This window comes from Uloborus diversus, chromosome 7 (genome assembly GCF_026930045.1).
Source record: "Uloborus diversus isolate 005 chromosome 7, Udiv.v.3.1, whole genome shotgun sequence".
Lineage (NCBI taxonomy): Eukaryota > Metazoa > Arthropoda > Arachnida > Araneae > Uloboridae > Uloborus > Uloborus diversus.
Genome location: NC_072737.1, coordinates 89,344,650 through 89,365,685, shown reverse-complemented (window position 1 = coordinate 89,365,685; position 21,036 = coordinate 89,344,650).

The window sequence follows — 21,036 nt, the reverse complement described above, 5'->3', positions numbered from 1 at the left end:
AAATGTTTTTCTTTCTCTTTATCTGGGACTTTTTTCAAAAGTATAAAAGGGTTCACTTTCTATAATATGTTTTTCCCTTTTGTGTTTCGATTTTTTTTCTGATCAAATACCTTTTCTTTTCTCTCCTTTTGATGATAACGTTCGAATGCTTCAAATCTTTTTCATAAAGGAGATAAAAAACATTTAAATATGTTTTCAGTTTATTTTCAGTTCAACATTACTTTGGAAGAATCTTTTAAAAAAGAATTTAACAAACAGCAGACTTTTTTTTTTAAACTATGAGGTCGTTTGGAAATCATGTTACGCATTGAGAAGGAGGGGGTTCGTGAAATTGCGAGTTTGTGACTCGGAAGATGGAGGGTGTCTAAAAATTTTTTTATCATTATGCCTCTTTAATATAGTGTGACATGTGACAAACGGAGGGGAGTGGGTGAGGTGAAGTGTTACTCTTTGTGACGTAGGAAAGATGGGAGCTTAAATATGATGAACATTCATTATGGACATTATTTAAGGAGAGTCCTTATAACCATATTTTTGTAACAATCTTACCTATAAGAATCTCTTCCCCTTCCCCTATACCATTGGAAAGTGGCTTTATGTGTTAAGTATTCTTTTACTAAGTAAAGCGATAACGAAAGTACCGTACTACGTAAATCTTGATGTTGTAAAAATATAAAAATTTAAGCGTGATTAAGACTTTTTTCAGAAAAAGTTCAATATTTAATATTATGCATGAATTGAACCGCACTCTTAAGAAATAAAGGATGGTTTTCGGGTACGGCTAATTCTTTATCTTTATCTTTACTAATAATAAAGCTGAAAGTTTCTCTGTCTGGATGTCCGGAGGATGTCTGGATGTCTGTGACGCGCGTAGTGCCTAGATCGTTCGGCCGATTTTCATGAAATTTGGCACAAAGTTAGTTTGTAGCATGGGAGTGTACACCTCGAAGCGATTTTTCAAAAACTCGATGTGGTTCTTTTTCTATTCCAATTTTAAGAATAAAATTATCATAATATGGACGAGTAAGTTACGAAATTATCATAACGTGGAACCGTAACATGGGCACAAGTCAACTGGCGAGATACGAAATTATCATAACGTGAAACCATAACATGGGTACAAGCCAATTGGCAAGAATATTCACCATACATTATTTGTAAATATATAGGCGAACCAAAAGACCTTTTAATTTTTCTTTTACGGGCAAAGCCGTGCGGGTACCACTAGAATTAAATACATGAACAATAATAAAAGTGTATGACTCTTTATTTCCGTTTTAAAACTGCCTGCTGATGAAAATTTTGCACTAACTTTATATCAGGTGCTCAAGGATTTAGCAATTATAAATTTAAGTACGTTTGCACATTAAACAATTTTAAAGGGAAAGACTATTTGAAAAGCAGCACGTATTCATTACCGTAAAATACCACAAAAAAAATTTACTTTTTTCCGAAGAGAAAAAAAAGACAATATGTCAGAAGAAATTGCTTTCTAAACCACGAAAACTCTGGCATTTTTCCATCTTTAGCTCCGAGGTATGAAATGCTCAATTTAAATGTCACTGCTTTTGTAGAATTTTATTGCACATTCATTCAAATTCTTTATATTTTTTTCAAAAACCCTTTTAGTTTACTTATTTTAAAAATTATGCATAATGTTAAACTTTTCTTTTGCTGAAAATTTTCTTGCATAAGGCTTATGTTTTTCTATTTTTGCAGTATCAACATCTTGTTTCCTAAAAATCAAAATAAAAGTTTAGAAATTCCTTTTCTACATTTATTAATTATTGCTAATTACACTTCTTACAGCTTTTCCTGCCCAGCCATCCAAATGAAGCTACAACGAATTACTGAGAATGCAAATGCAGATTTCTGCGAGGATAAATGCATTGAAATTGCCGAGACTGTCTGGGTCACATTCGGTCCAATTTAGACCTTCCACAGAAAAGACAACAACAACATTTAACGAATAAATACCTTTGTGCTTAAAATTCAAAAAATCAGTAATCCAACGTCAGAAAGCACAAATATTGCAAAATATTGCAGACACGTGTTTCGGTGTTACAAGGAACCCTTTTTTCAATGCAAAGAAATTTGAGCTTCTGGATGAAAAGTCATCCGAGAAAAGATCTTTTCTCGGATGACTTTTCATCCAGAAGTTCACATTTCTTTGCATTGAAAAAGGTGTTCCTTGTAACACCGAAACACGTGTCTGCAATATTTTGCAATATTTGTGCTTTCTGACGTTTTATTACTGATTTTTTGAACAACATTTATTGTTCCTAACAAAACGGAAACGAATTAAGAATAATTTTAAATAAAAAAAACTCCTTTCATGATACATTCTGCTACTTGAATTCAATTATGGGTAATTCTAAATACATTTTTGGTATTCTTTGAAAAAGATAGAACTCTTGTGCCATTTTTTTCAAAAAGAAAGTATAATTTCAGTTCCTTTAATGACTCAATATTAATGGTAATTATTAAGTAAAATACTAGTTCCGCTTTAATCGAGTTTCTAATTGATTGTTTTAATAAGATAATAGTATTTAACGAGGGCAAACAATTCTTTTAAAAAATTACGTTCACCATGCAAGATGGCTTAACTTCAAAAATATTTTCCAAATCAAAAATTGCGCCAGAAATTGATGCAAATTTATTTGTTAAATACGAAGTAATTTCTTTATAGCTGGTTTGTGCAAAAATGCGTCTGTCTGCTCTCCTACCCGCTATTCAATTTTGATAAGAGAAAACAAAGCGCATTTACTGTTCGGAGACGGCCAGTTGAAGTGACTGGAAACATTCAGCTGTCATCAAAAAGTCTCTGTAGCAGCGGGACTTTTAATACACATGAACAAATATTTCACACAAGCGGAAGTACAAAAACTAATGAAAAATGTTGTCTGTTTTCCTGGTTATGTCTTTGAGCTAATATTACGAAAAGGCTTTTTCAATGAAAACTCAAACTGCAGTAGCTTGGAAGAAGGGGAAGGAATGCTTTTTCACGGTATAGCTACTCAAAAGCGTTCTAAATTATATTTTGTCATGTGTATATGCTTTGAGTGGATAACCTACAAAAGGTCAGCAGGTCGCTGTCGCATGTAACCGTAGGGCCTTATGTTGAAAAAAGTCGCTCTGGAATTTCTTTAGCTTTCAGTAGTAGTGAATGACTTGAGTTTTTCTACATGCATTAACCTAATATGGTGATATTATTATAGCGAGGAAGAAAACCACTGTAACCGTCTACCCCAAATATCTGCAAAGTCATTGATACATTTTGAAAATTCATGCAGAAGCAAAAAACTGCCGCATCAATATGCAGTTTGCGCCATGATACTTCATGGTTTCAATTTTTTTTTTTTTTTTTTTTGACATTGTAAAAAAAAAAGGAAAACGAGGAAGATTTAAAAAAATGGAAAGGAGAAAATTACAACTGTAACAACATTGACGACTGAATCATCACATAACAAATTTCTTAATGTGACGATTTAGCCGCCAATATAAATAACTTATAGTTATATATTTTTTCTTTTTTTCCTTTTTTATGACGTCATAAAAAGTTCTTCAACCTGCAAAGCTTTATGGCGTAAGCCGCACATTGATACGACGAATGGTTGCTGTTCTATGAATTTTTAAAAAAGGACTTTTCGAACACCCTCTATTATTCACTAGCAAATAATGACGTCAAAATTTTCCTGTAAATTTACCCACAAAAAATATATTCTGGCTACAATGCACAAACTCTTTTGTATCAATTTATTCAAGACATGGGGAAGGATCTAAAGCTAAGAAATTTGTTTTTTGTGTGACCAATCACTCCAGCTGACAATATATTTCCTAAATTTTGTTAGCCACGCGTATTTCCTAGAACATTTTAATTTATCGCTAACTGGAACATATTCTATCCCTCAAATTTCGCTTAACGATGTTTCTTTCTTAAAACTTTTAAAGAACTGGTTTCAACACAATTTTGTATTATAAAGATCATCAGGTAATATAATTCATGCTAGAAATTTGGAAAATGTTTTGAACTATGCTTGTGGCTATAATCTTATTAAAAAAAACAAATCAAATAAAAAACATACAATTATTAAAAAAAAAAAAAAAGCATTGCTATAGCAAACGATGGCAAAAAAAAAAAAAAAAGCAAAAACAATGTTCTTACTGAAACTTTTACAATAAATATTTTTAGTTTTACACTTAACTATATTTTCTAAGCAAATTTGTGTTAAAAATACTATTAATTTGAAGGGCTATATAACTAATAAATGGATCCCTTAATTCTAAGTAAAAATTAAAAAAATAAATGATTAATTAAAAAAAGACAGAAATAAAAAGAAAGAAAACCTTTGTATGTTAATTCCCTTTTTTTTTGCACACAAATATATTTTAACCGCTACAGACGTAAATAACATTAAAAAAATATAAAAAACAAAGAAATGTAAAAAACCTTACAAAGATCCTCATAAAGCAGAAGCATCTCATCAATTTAAATAGAAAAGAAACAATAAAACCAAATCACTCAGGTCAGCTGAAAATGCACGACATATGAAAACCTTCAATTAATGAGTGTTCCTTTCATTTTATAAAGTAGGCACAATTTTATCAGTGAAGTAATTTATTTTCATTGTTCACTGTAGCAAACTAGAATGTTAATCATGTTGCAATGTCTCAGCTCATTTGTTCTTTTTCAGACGAAAATGTAATTTAATTGGGATGGAAGAAAAATGTTTTCTTTTAATACCATTATTTCTTTTCTATTACACAAATTCAATTTAGCATTTTTCTCATGCTCTTAACAACTCTTAATAAACTTATGTAAGGAAAGCCTTTAGTGGAAAATAGGAGCTAAAGTACAACTACTTTGAATAATATCACATTTCGTCTTTCTATTAAGAAAATATGTATGCATATCTCAAGTTTTATTTTATTTGTGAGGGCTTGTAAATAAATAATGATAAATTAATCTTAAAAAATTCTGCACCAATCGTCCAAATGAAGAGTCACGGGGTGGAATAATCACATTACCTAACACAATAATTTTCTGTTTTTCATTTTTTAACTTTGAAGTCGATTAAGTAGTTGAAATCGGTATAAATTATCTTCTTAATAATTTTTATGTTATGAAATATCATTTATTACATGTTAATAATAATAAAGACCATTTAACATAAATAAAATATGAAAAATTTCTCAAGGAACTTGATCGTTTTTGCTAGTTATTCTGCTTCATCAATTGGTGGATCGTCTGAAAACTCGATGTCATCTTCTTCTTCAAGCAATTCAAGTGCGGGGACTAGAGTTGTAGAACATTTACTAGTCGGGATTGGAAAGGAAATGTTTTGAATGTAGTAAATCCTTCATTTTTGCTCGTTCAATTGGGCAGTTTTCCTTGGTGAAGTTCTTTCAAATCGTTGTTGTCGACTTCTATTTCCTTGTGCCTTCGATCCCAACAAAAACGGCTTTCAAATAGCTTCCAAAGTAATTTGTCGTGTGTAACATAAATCTTGGCTATTTGGGGTCAATTTTCAAAATTATGATAGGTCTTGTAGGAATACGACACTTTTTAACCTAGATTCCAGATAAAAAGCCTTTTAAAGTTTCCCGTAAAAATAAACAAGCAAAATAAACAAAATTAAACAAAAAATAAAATCAATTCCTGTTAAAATAACCAAACAGTAAGTCAAAATGAGTACATGTGTAATTCCATAGTTCTATCTATCAAAATAGCAGCTGATGTGAGCTGTACGAATTGAACATTGATCTTTTTTGCTCACTGACGGGTGGACTATGATTATTCTTGCAAGTCAGCTTCAATCTTCTTCCCTGTTACAGCTTATTGGCTATGATCTTTCTTGCCAGATTGATATTATAGTTGAATACTATTTTTAATGATCTAAGAATTCCCGGAAAAAAAGGTCTATGATCATTCTTCCATGTGGCTCTTTTCAAGTAATTCTGACTGGTTTTAAAAGGCAATGTTGACAAACTTTTTTAAAACGAGTCCGAATTACTTGAAATACATTTATTACATTTTGTCCAGTCTGCAAAGACGTGCTGGAAATAATTTTAGGACAGATCCTTTAAAATTGCCTCTGAAGCTTTTACACAGCTACTAAAGAAGGGTAATGCAGTCCTTGGAGTTGTTTATTTAAATTTTAAAAGACAAAGAAATCACAGGGGGCAAAATCATAGCAATGTAGAAGATGAAGTACACATGTAACGGTAATTTTCTGCAAGATAGTTCGTTACAACATTGGAAAGATGTGGTTTTGTATCATCATGAAGTAGCATCCATCCTGTTTACTGCAAATGTGGTCTTGAAGAATTTTTAATACATCCCTATGACACGCTTCAATTATATTTGTATATTGTGGTTCAACACATTGGTACACCATTCCTTGAATATCGGAAAATGAAGTGTCCATAACTTTGCCAGTAAAAGCTACCACTTTCGCTTTCTTGGGTGTAGGTGATGAAAGCGACCTCTGTCGTTTGGACTGGGGTCAAAATGATGATGCGAACATTCACCAGCACTGTTAATTTGTAGCATCACATGTGCTTCAGATACAGATTTTTTTTAAAACGAAAGCAAAGTCTTAATGCAGCGTATTGTTGATTGCGGGTCACTTCCAAGGACAGATCCAAGGGAGGGGCGATGATGCCAATCGCCCCTCACTTGTGGGACCTTGTACTGGACATTTTTGTCCAAATTGAAGTCCTAAAACGCAAGTGTGGGCAATTATCGATGACGACAAGGAAACGAGTACAGTTCTAATCTACTTATCAGAAACTTTTCCGAATTAGAGTTTCAATAAAGCAATTTTAGACTAACTTAGATGATGTTATGGGGAAGGGGTTTCGAAGTATTCCAACGGAAGTATTAAGAAATTGAAGTTCTGAAACGTAATTTTAGAATACCTCTTTTAACGGAAAAGAAAGGAATAGGTAAAGGGATCTCTTAGGATAAATCTCTATATTTTAGTTACTTTTGATAAAAATGCTGCGAAAGCCTCCCTCCCCCCTTCAAAGCATGTATAAATCAGATTTGTAGCAAACCACCCCCTCCATAAAACATTTCTAGATCCGTCATTGGTCACTTCAACTTTTCTGTAGCCGGAAGTAAACCTATATGTACTTGGATGAATTTCTAAAATCTTATTAACGACGGAATGACCTTAAAACTTAAACTGACTATTCTTCAGTTATTCTATCACACACGCAATATTGGTTTTCTATAAATTGATTATTGTTTACCAAATAGAAAAATGTGATCAGTCTGTATCAAACAACCTACTCATATCAAATATAATAAATAACTAGAATAAGATATTTACTGTGGTTGTTGTATTGCATGTTTAGCGATCGTCAGGCCGCCTGAAAAGAGTTCTTTCACTTTCTCTTAATAGACTTACGCTGGTTTCAAACCGGCAACGAACGCTAAATACGTATGTCACAATACATTGTGATCCGTGTTCGAAGAGCTATGGGGCTCGATACGGATGACCTAAAGGTCCTCTATGGATCCTAAAAGCACCTAGGACCCTAAAAGCCCGAAAAATTAATGCACATCAACTCTTTCATGATTAGCAAATTCTTCAGGTTCAATACCCCTACGGTTACTGGATCAGGCGTTATCCTACTCTTGTTCTGAGTCGAAAATTTGTAGAGTGCTTTCAACTATCGTCTGATTTTATTAAAAATTTTAGAATTTCTTCTCAGCTGTTCTACTGAAGCCATATGAGTCTGATTTAAATCGTCATATTGTATAATCAGTCTAGGTTCTTCAAGGAGTTTTGACATCAAAAAAAAAAAAAAAAACGACGGCACGATGACCACTTCTTCACACGAACAGTGATGATTCATCGAATCCAACGTATGTCCATAGGGCAATCAACAAAGCATATTGTTTAATGTGAAGGTTATTATCAATGTTGGAATAAATAGCAGATAATGGATAAACGGTTGCCAACACGAAGGCATGTAAATCATGTACAGTCAAGGACTCGCGCAGAAACTCTGCAACACTGTCTCAAAGTTTTAGTCAACGAGTAAGCAACATGAAGTGTGATGCAACTCCGTTAAGTCATCCAGTGAAGTACTTCTGACCTTTATTCCAGCTATGGGGACCTCCGCATGGTTGAAAACTAAGGTCAAGAACTAAAATTTGAGCCCAGTTGGAGATAAGTAGCGAATTCTCAACAGTCAGATATGGGAAAAGTGCTTAGACTTGATGTTTCCCATGAAAACCAATGTAGCACATCTTTAAACCCGTCATGGATTTAACGCGATTACAAATTAGGGAACAGTTTTATTTGTAACCGACAGTAATCTTGAAGAATGTAGAAATCGACTCAACATGACTTGATTATTCTAATAACAAAGGTAAAATTAAAAAATTTTAAACCCCCCCGACTGAGTTGCAATTATAGAATCAAGAGGAAAAATTGAAAATCCTTTTAAAAGCTTTATACTATTAAAAATCAATGTCAAGTATTTTATTTGCTATTAAATAGAAACTGGCAACAGATAAAAATTTTAAATCATTGCGTTTAATTTCCTTGTCGGCCAACAATAAATTCGGTTATCAATCGCGTAAATGAAGGCTTAGCCGTTATTAAAATCTGCTTCAAAAAAACGTTATAATTTGAATTCTATGAAACATGGAAGTTCCAAACACATTCTATCAGACGCGAGGAAAAAATTCTCTTAATTTTGGTACTAAATTTAAAAACTTTTAACTATGTGTTCACTGCAAAAATTTCAAAAAATCTTTTAGAGGCTTTTAATTAATATCTTCCTTAACTAATGTCATCCAAAGATGAAACCTTAACAAAGAACACTCTCGATCAGATCTCCTTTTGAACATTTTCTTTTTTCAAAATCGGTCCACATCTATTTAGGCGCTAGAGTGCCACAGACAGACACACAGATGCACAGACACGTCAAACTTATAACCCCCTTCCTTTGTGTGTCGGGGGTTAATAAACAATCTTATAACCCTTGTTAAAAACAAACTTTTCCAAAAAATGAATACATGCCATAACTTACAAAGACAGCAAAGCTTCTTGTTTATCAACGTCAATAAAGTTAATTTGATTGCTTACTAATGATTAAAAACCACGCACACAAAGGGAAAATAACAATTATAATATATTAATCTTTTCTTCTTTTTTTCTTTTTGAGAAGATATGTTTTTTAGAAAAATGTCACGATCGGAATTCTGAATATTGAAGACGACGAAAGATGCATGTTTGTCTTCTTTTTTGAAAATAAGAAAGCTCTTTCAAGAAACGTGAAAGGAATGATAAAAAAGATTTTTATATAAATGACAATGTTCTGACAAAAGATTTGTGCGAAAAACTCATAAAATGTCTATAAATATATTTAGGATTAGAATCGCTGTTGACGCTTTGAGAAAAATATATTTATGAAATATTCATTTTAAGTTTTGTAGATACATAGAGAGAAGAAAGAAAAAAAAAATCAGCACTTTAAAATGCGGGTTCAAATTTTACGTTGGCGCTCTGTAAGGACTCAAAAATATATACTGGGTATACATGTATTTTTTTTTTTTTTTTTTTTTGTTGACTCGGAAAAGAGTACTTGGTTTAATGAAGCATTTTCATTAACTCTTTTTTACAAAACTCTTCTCCATGAGATGCAGATTTTCGTCATTACTACTTAGTGCACGAAATAGTAGTGCAACAAACGTAGTAATGCTGAAATACAACCTTTTCAGCAATTTAATATGCGGATTCAAATTTTACTTTGGTTCTCTCGGAGATTCAAAAAAAATATATGTTTTTCGTGACTCAGACAGAGTGTTCAGTTAAATTAGTGGTTTTTTGCCAATACTCGTTTTTAACAAAACTTTTCACGATGAAATGCTAATTTTCATCACTGCATTTAGTACACTAAAATAAAGGACTGATACAAACTTTTCAATAATTTTGCACCCAACTGAAAACAATTCACATTAACCTGTTTATTGATGAAATCATAGAAAACAAGCTCTCAACACACGCACGAATAAAATTTTATACTACATTATATAGCAGAAGTAATCTGACATTTTAAAAGTTTGCCATTCTTCCGAAATTTTTCACAAATACCAGACGAATTGAAAAGTAACTTTAGTCACATAAAGCCGGTTTGGAGTATTTACCAATTAAGTAATATGAACCTGCGTAACCGATTACATTTTTATGTAATCCAAATTATAATCGTAGTTTGTCAATGGCAGACTCTCGTAATTATAATCAACGTTTTAATCACGTTTTTGTTACGTAACAGTAGTTGTAAGTTTAATCAAAAAAACATTACTTAGTTTTGTAATTGTGTAATCTTAATTTGCTGAAAGTGAAGAAAAACTAAGTTACGTTTCTAGAATTGTACGGAGAAATAAGAGTTCAATTGTTCAATAGTAATGTATTAAAAGATTAAAAACTGTTTTATGACACACTAGTGGTACCCGCACGGCTTTGCCCGTAATAGAGAAAATAAAAGGTTTTTGGTTCGCCTGTATATTTACAAATAATGAGTGATAAATTTTCTCGCCAATTGGCTTGTACCCATGTTACGGTTTCACGTTATGATAATTTCGTAATTTACTCGTCCATCTTATAATAATTTTGTTCTTAAAATTGGAATAGAAAAAGAACCACATCGAATTTTCGGAAAATCGCTTCAAGGGGCACACCCCCATGCTACAAACTAACTTTGTGCCAAATTTCATAAAAATTGGCCGAACGGTCTAGGCGCTATGTGCGTCACAGAGATCCTGAAAGACAGAGATCCGGACAGAGAGACTTTCAGCTTCATTATTAGCAAAGAGCCGTTTGTCGATGAGGATCATAAAATCGAGACCGATCTTAAGTGATTAGTATCCCGTGGGTGCTGTTAAGTCGACGTTATTCAAATCCTTTTTGCAGTTGTTCATCCATTTCCTTTACGTCTGCCCATGGTGGGCAAGCTAGTGGAAGACACCTTAGTAGGGGAGCCCAGAATGTTTTCGGGAATTTACTCGAGTGCGTCAGATAAATACAGAGGAGATACCTTACATCCTGTCGAGTACCTGCACCAAATGTTGGCCTTTTTTGCGGATGGATGCGTCTAGGACGGAATGTCAGATTAGTTTAAAAAAATTATCATAGAATTTATTGAAGCGCGTCAGATTAAGATAAGGTGGGTTAATTACAAGCTAAAGAGTAATCAAGAGTGTAGATTTAGAAAATCTGACGATTTGAGTGTAACGCAAGGGTGTGAGAGGGTTACAAAGTTATAAAAAAAATGTTGTGTGAATTTTCTCGAGTGCAGTTGATTTTTTTTATGGTAAAGGAAATAATGCAAGGATCACGAAAAACATATAATCTGCTGATTTCGACGTGACTAACAATCACAAATTGGCTACAAAGATTGGTAAAACGGGAGTCCAATTGTTTTCGGAGATTTACTCGAGCATGTCAGATAAATAAAGAGGAGATACTTTACATCCTGTCGAGTATTTGCACCAAATGCTAGCCTTTTTTGCTGGTAGATGCGTCTAGGACAGCCTGTCAGATTAGAAAAAAAAATGATTCTTGGGTTTGTTTAAGCGCGTCAGATTAAGATAGGGTGGGCTAATTACAAGCAAAAGAGGGAACATTTAAAAAATCTGACAATTTGAGCGTAACGCAAGGGTGTTAGAGGGTTACAAAGTTACAAAAAAAAAAGTTTTTTCCCCCCTAGCTGTCAGATTAAGAATACCCCTCAAAATATAGGTCAGATTTTAAGCTACCATGACTGGACCATCAAGCTGAACCTTCTGTATAGAAATCTGTCACGCTAGAGTATTTCAATATGACTTTCTTTTTTTCAGAGGTCAGATTAGTAAAAAAAAAAAGAAAAAATCAGATTTATTGGAGCTTGTCTGATTAAGATGAGGTGGGTTAATTACAAGCTAAAGAGAGTACATTTAAAAAATCTGACGATTTGAGAATAACGCAAGGGTGTGAGGGTTACAAAATTGCTGAAACAGGAAAAATCATTTTTTTTTCTTTCTAGGTGTCAGATTAAGAATACCCCTCAAAAGAATCGTCAGATTTTAGGTTACCATGACTGGACAATCAAACTGAACCTTTTGTATAAAAATCTGAAACGCTCGAGTAACTCCATATGACCTTTTTTTTTTTTTTTTTTGCATTTTCAAAAATTCGCTACGAGCTTGTGTCATCTCCAAAGCGTGTCTTTTAACTGGTGACATTTTTAAAGGTCACATAACCTCCCCTCTGAATATCTGACGTGCTTGATTTTTTCTTTCTTTCTTTTTTTTTTTTTTTTTGAGCAATCACGAATGCTTATTGTTCTCACTTGACAGTCTTTGATGTTCCGGTTCCTTTTTCAGCTTGGACCAGGCCTGCAGCACCACCGTCCACCGGCGGCGGCGCGGCTGGTCCTCAGCACTGTACCCCGGAATCCACTTTTGCCGGGCGGTGGCGTCCATGTCCTACACACGCATGCTCATACACAGTCGCCTACGCGCGCACGTCTTTACACACATACACACGCCTACGTGCACACACGTAAGCCTACACGCACACAACTATATACACGTAAGCACCCAGGAGGAGGGAATGCTTGGGGGAGGGGGAGCCATTTCTAGAAACAATAACTCTAACCAGTAGAGTCTTGTCGCAACTCGTGATTGCGAAAAACATAATTTGAATTCAAAGTTTCGGAATTCAAATTAGAGTTTTTTTTTATTTTCATTTTCTATCCTTCCGGATAGAACACACCCACCACGCAAGTCGGCAGATAAACATTCCTTGAGAATTAATGACACGTCGGAGCATCAAAACTATCAATATCTGACACGCTCGAGTATGTCCATGTAACTGTTTTTTTTTTACATTTATGAATATCAGTAGACACTTTACCCACCACTGAAATTGAACATTATGCAACATTTTCTTCTTCTTGTAACCTAAACTACAAAATCCAATATGTCCCCGTGACGCTCGAGTAAATCCACATTAGCATCATGGGCTCCCGTGCTACTAGGAGGACTTCGAGTAGACAAACATAATTATCGTGCTCCAGTCACCATTACCGAACCCGAAGGATCTTCAGTTGTATTGCATTGAACGAGAGACTCTCCAGTTACAAGTCCAACGTCTTGACCAAACAGGTCACCACGGTCTTTAAAGGTCATACAGTTGAACCTCCTTACTTCGAACACGCTAATACATATGCGATCTCCGTTCTATTATATTTACAAATAACACTATATATTGTTCTACCGACGGGACGAACTGCGATTTAGACGAATTTTAAAGGTCCTTTTAAGTTCTTTTTGACGATTTTCGACTGTATAAAAATTCTCGTTCTGTGTAATGTAAGAAGACAAATCTTTACACGACTGCATATTTAGTGATGCATCAAAAACCATATTAAACATTTGCGTTCAACCGTCCTGTTTGCCAGCAATGCATTTCTCTCTCTCTCTCTCTCTCTCTCTCTTTTTTTTTTTTTTTTTTTGAATTCCGCAATTTGAATTTAAACAGATTTTGCTAGAGCAAAGTAAAATTGCTTTCAGAAGCAAAGTTAAATTGCTCATAAATTAAACAGCTATTTCCGAGACTGATCGAACGGGTTTCCTTAAAAATGTCATTAAAAAATTTGTCATGTATGTATGCTTATTATATGGAATAACTTAGAAGATTATTGACTACCTGTTTGGGAAAACACATCTCCTTCTCTTTGTTATCTCTTCTTTCTTTCGTTCTCATTTCTCATATTATTGTGTAGTTGAAGGTATGCCATTAAAGACGGAAACGATAATACATACTGCAATCTAGTTGCCTCTACATTGAAGTTGCTGTATTTGTGGATACCCTTACAAGTTATGTCGGCTCATTTAACATCGGCGTGCATATTTTATGGGGCAAGGAAGGAAAGGTTCATGTGTTCTTTTTTTTTTCTTTTTTACTTCCTTTTAGAAAAAAGGAAGTATTGTATTCGAGAAAAAAATTTCACTAAAAAATCGGCCTTAATTTCCATTTTGCTCACCCCCGAATGAATGTTGAGGTTTTTTTTCAACTCGACCACACGTGGATATATATGCCTAGGAACGTACAGACACCCGAAATATCCACTTTGACGATCCCCGAGTTAATTACAACGAGTTTTTTTCGTACCGTCTGTATGTCCGTATGTATGTGCGTATGTCTGTCGCATAACTCAAGAACGGAATGTCCTAGAAAGATAAAATTTGGTACGTAGACTCCTAGTGGGGTCTTAGTTGTGCACCTTCCTTTTTGGTTGCATACGGGTGTTTCTAAAGGGGTTCTTTGCCCCTTTTTGGGGGGAAATCATTGTTAATTTCGATGTAAACTAAAGTGGTGTTATAATTTGGCGGACACTTGGCGATCTATCGCTAGTCTTTTGGTCAAGTTTTTTCGCCAACTTGGCGAAAAATTTGGCGATTTTTTTTTTTTAATCTGGTTTCAAATTGGCCACTGTTGGTGATATTTAGAGAGTAAACTATTGAATTAAATCAAAACTGCCAATAATGAGAAAATGACATTTAATTGGAGTAAAAGGAAGTCATTTGATGCACACATCAGTTCGTTTTATTTTCTTTTTTGAGTTAAACTAGGTTCCTGGAAAATCTTAGCTTCTCATATATTGAAAACATACTTTTGACATTTTTTCTCAATATATAAATGAATATATTTCGCTGACTTTTTTAAACACCATATAAGGTGAATGTCAAAAAAGTCAGATGGATCAATGAGACCAACTCCCAATTTTTTGGTGTAGAATTGTAAAAATTCGTAAGATCGGGATTTTATCGTAGTCAGAAAGCCTAACTCATGATAATGGGTTATCAGCAAGCAGTTTGTTATTAACAGGCGAAAAAGTAGTAAATAGTTACTACAAACTAGCTTTACCCACACGACTGTGCTCGTGATATAAGGTTTAAAAAAGCACTTGCAGCCTATGCAAATTTCCCTTTCCACTCCGAAATATAAAAATCCGATTTATTAGTAAAAATAAGCGCACTTACTTTTACTTCAGCTGCATGAAGTAATAAAAATTTCTGATGTAATGATGGCAGCTTCCTCTTCCAAAGAAAAAAATATCTAATTTAAATACTTTTTGAAATCATTTAAATTCAGTGTGGCTTAGTGTTTAAAGTTAAATAATAAAACATTAACTTGCATTATCCAATCCGAAGGAAAATAGCAAAAAAAAGCAGTGAATAAAAAATGTCACTAATTTCTTCGTCTGAAAGTATTAATAATAAATAAAACGAACAAGTAAACAAAAAAAAGCAAATCTATATATATATAAATGGGTGTTGGTAAATGGTATAGCTGTGTGTGTTCCCTAAGATCTCAGAAACTACCCGACAGATTTTACTGAAACTTTCACCTTTTGTTCTTTTTGGTACTGAGAAGTTTTATAGATCAGTTCGAAAAAAAATCCGATTGATAGTTCCTTTTTTATTCTAATTTAAGTCCCAATTTTTGCATAAATGCCCCAATAAAGGGGTTTAAAAATACTTGTACGTCTTAACATTAGGTGTCTAACGAAAGCGCTAATTTTTCTGCTGAAGATGCCATCTGTTAGAAAGTTCTAAGTTATAACTAAAACGAGTTATAAGCTTTTTAGTTCCATGTTCGAAGGCTTTCATCAACTCAATTCATTATTTAATGTATCATATCAACGCTCAGTCGATATTTAGAATTGTTGTCTTGTTGAATATTTTTGTGTTTTGTCTGACTGTTCGAGACTTTTCTCAAGTCAAATATTAAAGTAACGTTTTTCCACAAGATTTGCAAATGGATTTGGCTGATTATTTTCCATTTAAATGGAAAGGTAATATAATTAATGTTTTTTTTTTAAATTTTTTTTTTATTTGTGCTGATTGAACACTTTTTCATCATCCAATCGATAAGCAGAAATCTCGCCAAAATTTTTGCAGAACGATTTCAGTAGCTGATGCATTTTTTTCAACTACCGCTGTTTTTGAAGCCAAAGACTTCGTAATAATGTTTCTCAGCTTTCACCATGTAAACAAAATATTGCCATTTAAAGAAACTTCAAAACTTTTTTTAATATGTAAAATAATCCATTAACTAAATTAGGCAAATCCATAAACAGCAAAAAACTTCCTTTAATTTTTCTTTTTGCACAATTTCAAACACTCGCCAAATTTTACTACGTATTTCGGACACATTTCGGATGAAACTGTTTAGAGCCATTTTATATTGACCAAAAGTATCTCAGCATCTGGCGACAATATCTCTTTAACGAAAATTAGTAACATACCGTTTTACAAAGTAAGGAGGGGAGCATTATTCAAGGTATCCCAAAACGATTCCCGCAAATTCAGTAACATTTTAAATCGCACCAAGATCCCACAATAATTGAAATTTCCCAAAACAACTAAAGTATTAGTGGATTACGGGTGGCTACATTTTTTTTAAACAGTTCGTACTTCAATATACAAACAAAGAAGGAAAGACTCCATGTAACAAAAAAAAAAAAAAGTATTAACTGATAAATCTTTTTAAACATGTGAAGTTTAATTTCATGTTTCGGAAATTCTTCAAATTGGTATATGCTTAAATTTCATGATTTCGTTTCTAAATGAATGTTATTTTAGTTTTTTATACTTATTGCTATTTTAGTGTTATGAGTAAGGAAGAAGTTCGATTTTTGATCACATCAAAAAGGTGCGTTTTAATTTCTTTCACTTAAAACAGAAAACAAGTGCACGCAACGATTGTTTCTTATAACTATTTCTAATCCAGGCAACGCCGGGTATTTTTGCTAGTAAATAAATAAAAGTAAACAATACATTTATGCAAGCAAAAAAAGCAGAGGATAGTACATAATTTGAGCGAATGAGTTTCATAGGCCCCGCAACGAAGGATCACGTGATTCGCTATCTACCAACAGCAAAAGCAATGGATTTTGACAAACGTCAGGTATTGGGCAAAGCGACTGCAATAAGCAATCTTGATTGCTGAAACAGAATCAAGTGAATATCTCCCAACACAAAGAATAAAGACTGTAATTGAAATACTTAGTGCAATAAGTTACCAAAACGCTCGGACAAAACGCAAAAGAAATACGGTCACACAGGATTTTTCCAATCGTTTTGGCACCGACTTAAAAAATTGTAGTTAAAAATAATGGGGCATTCCACGGCATTTTTGACATATATGTAGAGTCCGTAACGTGACCGTTTTTGCTATAACTTTTTAATTTACTGTTTGATTAGCATATTATTTTATTTTGATCTTTTCCTACCAACACACCAGCTCAAAATAAAATAATTTGCAAATCAAACGGTAAATAAAAAAGGTCACGTTACGGACTCTACATAATGTCAAAAATACCGTGGAATGCCCCAAATATCAATGAATTCGAAAGTAGTATCGACGATGTTCAAAGAATAAAATTATTTTTGATTTTTTAGAGCAATTTTTTAGAGCAAAAGTACTATTTTGACTGAAGTTCATTAAAGTTAATTGAATGAACAATAATAATAATAATAATAACAACAATAATAATAACGTGGACCCGGAAAATTCTTTCGTTTCCCCAACATTTAATTTTTAATTAATTTTATGTTAACTCTTGCTGTCTACCTCGTTTCCAGGTTATGATAAATCAGAAGCGAATTAAATATTGCTCTCTACGATTGCTATCAACCATATCGTTGCCACTAGTTATGAGTAAAGAAGCGAATTTAATATAGTGCTATGCGCTAATGGCAACAATGATTGGCAGTTCATCTTTTGTGATGTCATGCGCAGAATTGTAAAAAATGAAAATGCCCATCGATTAAAATATTTTTTTAAATAGCAAAATTTGTCAATTTTTTTGAAAAAATGGCCACTTCTTACGTTTAAAAACGTAAAAAGTGACCATGATCGTTCAGAAAAAAAAAAAAAAACTTTTAAAATTTCGGAAACGATCCAATTTCCAGCTACAGTTTTGAAGTTAGTTCTATTTTGTGTTCGAAACTATTTTTTATCAAAATAATGTAACTCGTTTTGTGACTTTAAAGCGACAAAGCTTTCAAATAGAGGTAAATTTAAACTTCAACTTTTAATTTTGTACGAAATGAGTAAGTGGAAATCATTGGAGTTATGACTTTGTAAATGCCCCTTTTCGTACTGCATTTGAAAAACGCTCGGTAAATCATAATTTTTGTTTTGATCCAATGCAATTTTTTCAGTTACGACACTACGCTGATGTAATTTCTTTTATTACAATTTTCCGCCTCTTTGACATAACGAAACAATACATTTTAAGCTGTGCTCAGTTTTATTCTGTCCTTTTCAGATTAGCATTTCATAATTGGGACGAAATGAAAAACGATTGCACGATAAAAATTTATTATGCTTAAAATGTTTCACGATTAATTATTCAGGTATTGTAAAGTATTTATTTGTTAGAAAATTTAACTTTAAATGAAACGTTGCTTCAGTTTATGCACATTATGTTGCTAAGAGCTTTAAAAAAATATGACTTCTCTGATGTAAATAATAAATGAACGAAATTGCCTTCATAGAAGCGAATAATTTTATATTTAACGAAATTAAATTATTTCCTAATTACCTCGAGGTGATGTATACATTTCACATACGTAGAAAATTAGTAATGTTTAATTCACTGAGAACGAATTAGAATTTTAGATTTGCTTTTAGAAACAGTTTTGGATTTCCGTAAGGTACTGGGAATTATATATAGTACTCTCTCTCTCTCTTTTCTTTTCTACAAATTTTCCTTTAAGTACTTGCTTTAAAGCAATCCCTTTTCCTCTCAAACATTTAAGAGTAACAAACAGTATCTTTCTTTATTCTTTTAGTAGCAGTACCCGCACGGCTTTTCCCATTGTATAAAATTAAGAGGTCATTTGGTTCGCCTGTAAATTTACAAATAATGGATGATGAATTTCTCGCCAATTTACTATGCTCATCGCCCATGTTATAGTAATTTGCTCGAACACGTTATGATAATTTACTCGACCACGTTATGATAATCTGCTCGATAAAATTTCTTTAAAAATTTAAATAGAAAAAGAACAAAAACGAATTTTCAAAAAATCGCTTCGAGGTGCTCACTTCCATCATACGTACTAATTTGGCGCCAAATTTAATTAAATTCGGCCGAACGGTCTAGGCGCTACACGTGTAACAGACATCCAAACAGATATCCAGACAGAGATATAACAGAGACAGAGATTCAGAGAGACAGAGATCCAGACCTTTTTAACTTTATTATTAGTACATTTTACAACAGTTTTGAAAATTAAGATGTAAGAAGTATTTTATCTATATTTTTTTGTACAGCAGGGGTATTTTCAAAATGTTTTTAAGAAGTTTCAAACACAATGATGAGTCACAAGTTTTCAATTTTTGACAGGCAATATATAAATTTTCGCAACGTAACGTTCACATGTGCGAATGTGTGTGCATTACGGAAGGTTGCCTATGAAAAAGCGTATATTTGCGCTGGCTTATCACTATCATCGAGTTATAATATGAAGTATGTAAAGTGAGTGAACTAAAAAGGAGCAATCAAATTTAATTAATTAAACAATTTTTGCTTTATTGGTTCGAATTGGGCCGTAACGCAGCCGAGGTAAGGCAAGGCCGAGGCTTGCCGATAGTTTGGTGACTCCATTACTGTAAAAGGATGGTTGTTACAGCAATAATGTTAATTATTAAGATGATTATGATTATTATCATAATAATGAAGATAAGCTTATCACTAGGGTGTCCCAGAAAAATGAAAGTCGTTTTTTTTAAACGCATACCCTCTTATTTTTTTCCTTTTATATCAAAACCGTTGTAAAAAAAATTTCATGCAATTTGGAGCACGGTAACCCGTGCCGACTTGCGCCTGAAAGCCTAAACGTGTATAGTACGTGTATTCATAAGCAAGCGAACGCTGGAGACGCGATACTTTGCGAAGCTCAAAACAGCTGTAAATAGTGCACAGAAAACAAATGAAAACAGAAAAACATATGTTGGGGGGGGGGGTATCCATGGCAATTTGCAAACCGTCAAACGTGTCAGTACGAATACATTCCGGATAGCGAGCGCAGTATTGTCCTTCCATAGGGAACGAAACATGGCAGTGGAATTGCAAAGTTCGAAAAAAGGGATATTTTTAATAGAAAGTCGTAAAACACCAAATTACGGGCTTGAAACTTCCCTCTAACGGACAAGATCTGTCTATTTTGTTTTATAACATTTGAGAAGTAAATTTAACCATCAGTGAAAGTGCAAATCTCGCTATTCGAGAATGTATCATTTTTTGGGAAAAGGTACGCATTCCCACCAAATCGTTGCCAAATTGCGTGAATAAACTTAAAAACCTGTATCAAATTTGGAGAGACTTACAAAAAAATGCAAAGAAACTGCAAGAAGTATTCAGGCAGCGCCAACAAGTATTTGAGAGTAATTTAAACAATTTATTCAATATTGCACATGCTGATGCACTTCGGTTAATCAAAATAGAGGAAGATGGGATTTTCTTGCAACTCCAAAGAGAGCCCGGCCGACGTGGTCATTTTAGGTGGAGTGGATAAAATACTGACCGACAAAGAGGAAAGGGCTCGACTTTGAGCTGTCAAAGAAGAAAACAGGCGCATGAAATACGATTCCGCTTCAACACCCTCGGAATTGTATGAACTTGTACAAGAAGATTCCTCTTCAAGCTGTAGTGAAAATATTAATTTAGAAGATTTCGCTGAAACATATAAATTAGTACACGGAACAAGTTTATCAGAACCTGGGACAAGTAATATTAGAATTTGGAACAAGTATATCAGAACCTGGAACACGTATTCCAGAACCTGGAACACGTATTCCAGAACCTGGAACAACAAGTATTATCAGAACCTGGAACAATAAGTATTATCAGAACCTGGAACAACAAGTATTAGCAGAACCTGGAACAAGTAAATATGTAATGAGAAGGGATTTTATTATTCCAAAGTCAGTTGCTGCATTGGAAAGGTGTCCA